At 47.7% G+C, this 2,500-nt stretch overlaps 1 protein-coding gene across 1 annotated transcript in view; it reads right to left on the minus strand.

Annotated features, from left to right (window-relative positions):
• The window catches only part of LOC113825080 (uncharacterized), a 334,395-nt gene that overhangs the window by 288,212 nt on the left and 43,683 nt on the right, over window positions 1-2,500 (minus strand). The window lies entirely within an intron of this gene.

Consider the following 2,500-nt stretch of genomic DNA (forward strand, 5'->3'; position numbering starts at 1 on the left):
TAAACAACCAGACAGGAAAAAGACAGACAGAAAGACACTGACAGACAGACAGACAAGAAAAAGACAGACAGACAGACAGGAAAAAGACAGACAGAAAGACACTGACAGACAGGAAAGACAGACAGAAAGACACTGACAGACAGACAGACAGACAGGAAAAAGACAAACAGAAAGACACTGAGAGACAGACAGGCAGACAGACAGAAATAGGGAGATGACCTGAGCTGTATCGATTAAGTCATATCATAATCAACGTATCCCATTACGGATCGAGAAAAACGAAATCATTTTTTCAAAAAACGGGAAACGGCACAAAATAACGTTATGGATGAAGGAGGTTGAGAAAGAATCATAGGTAGAGAGATAGATATAGATAGACAGATAGATAAATAGATTGAGAGTTAGGTAGGTAGATAGATGGACAGAGAGAGAGAGAGAGAGAGAGAGAGAGAGAGAGAGAGAGAGAGAGAGAGAGAGAGAGAGAGAGAGAGAGAGAGAGAGAGAAAGTGAACAATAGAGACAGAGAAAGAGTAAAAAGAAATATATAATGAGAACAAACAACGAAGAGGAAACGGACAGAAAACAAAAAACAAAATTAACCCATAAAGAGCAAAACTGTAAAAGAAAAAAGTGACAAATATACGAAATGAGAAGAAAAAATCCCCCAACACAGCACAAGATACATGCTTTATTTATTATCATCTATTATCATTATTTACAAATAAACAAGTGATCGAGAGAAGCAAGGGCACGTCATTCCACTTTCGCCTTTATTTACGAAGGAACGAACGCTTTTGCCGACCCACGCTGGCGAAGAGAGAGGCTAGACATCGACCCCCCCCCCCCATCACCTTCACGACTATCTTCCCCCCCAACTTCTATTATCACCCCAACACCATCACCAACACAGCCATCTTCCCCTCAACTTCTATTATTCGCCGCCCCCACCATTACCATCACTACTATCTTAGCTCCCACTTCTATTACCACCCCCACTATCCCCCCACCTCCACTATCATTCCACACTGCCACTCTCCCCCACCGACACCAGTATCACCCCCACCACCTCTATCTCCTCTCTATCACTATCCTTCTCCCCGGCCACCATTAACTCCACCACTAGCACTATACCCCCACCTCCCCAACTATCACCCCCAATACCACTACCCTCCCCCACCACTCCCCCTATTCCCACCATATCCCCTCGCACCACCACCACTATTTTCCCCCAACCACCACTACCTCCCTCCCACCACCACTATCCCGCTATTCCCACCATATCCCCCACCGCCACCCCCTACCACCACCACTACCTCTTCCCCAACTCCCTCCCCCTCTCTTCCTCCTCCTCCAACCCCCTCTCCCCCCTCTTCCTCCTCCTCCATCCCCCCTCTCCCCCCCTCTTCCTCCTCCTCCAACCCCCTTCACTCCCCCCACCCCTCTTCCTCCTCCTCCAAAAAGAAAATCGCGGAAATAAAACGCTAATGCGAAAAATTGACGCGCCAAATGCTGCGAAATTTCCCCCCCGTTTTTGGCGAATTTATTTTCCTCACCAAAATGGCGGGAGATTGCGCGCGCCGCTTGTCATCTCCATTATGAACGCGTACTTGACAATAAAAAGGATAGATCTCATGATAAACTAGTGTAACTGGCGAACAAAAAGGTAATTGAGGATAATTGTTGTTTGAAAAAAATTGAAAATTTTGGAGGTATTGCGAAAAAATAACAGCAAGGGAAACGGAAGTATTATAGACATTTCTGTGACCTCGCTCCCCTCTCCCCCCTCTCGACCTCCCTTCCTCCTCCTCCTCTTCTCCCCTCTCCTCCCTCCTCCTCCTTTTCTTCTTCCTCCTCCTCCTCTTCCTCCCCCTCCTCCCTCCCCTCCCCCTTCCCCTCCCCCTTCTTCCCTTTCCTCCTCCCTCCTCCCTTCCCATTCCTCCCCTCCTCCCTCCTCCCTTCCCATTCCTCCCTCCCATTCCTCCCCTCCTCCTTCCCTCCTCCCTCCCTTCCTCCCTCTCCCCTCCTTCCCTGCCTCCCTCCCCTCCTGGCATAGCCGTGGTTTATGCGTTGCGAATTAGCGTGTAATGGCGCAGTCATCACGGCCGAATTTTTAATTAGTTGTCGAGAGGTGCGTGCGTGTGACGTCAGCAAATCGACTTTCGCGATAGATGGGGTCGACCGCTCTGATGTGTGGCTTTCAGGGTGGGCGGGCGGGTGGGCGAGTGAATGGAGAGACAAGAGAAAGAATGAATGAATATACGGATGGTTGGATACATGACCGTACGAATGAATGGAAACGAGTAAATAATTGAATGCAAAAACAACCATAACACCAACAGCAACAATAACTATAACAACAGCAGCAATAACAACAATACCACCAGCAACAACAAAAATAACAATGCCACCAGCAACAACAACAAAAACAACAATACCACCAGCAGCAACAAAAACAACAATACCACCATTAACAACAACAATACCACCACCAACAACAAAA

Source organism: Penaeus vannamei, chromosome 4 (assembly GCF_042767895.1).
Source record: "Penaeus vannamei isolate JL-2024 chromosome 4, ASM4276789v1, whole genome shotgun sequence".
In the NCBI taxonomy this organism is placed as follows: domain Eukaryota; kingdom Metazoa; phylum Arthropoda; class Malacostraca; order Decapoda; family Penaeidae; genus Penaeus; species Penaeus vannamei.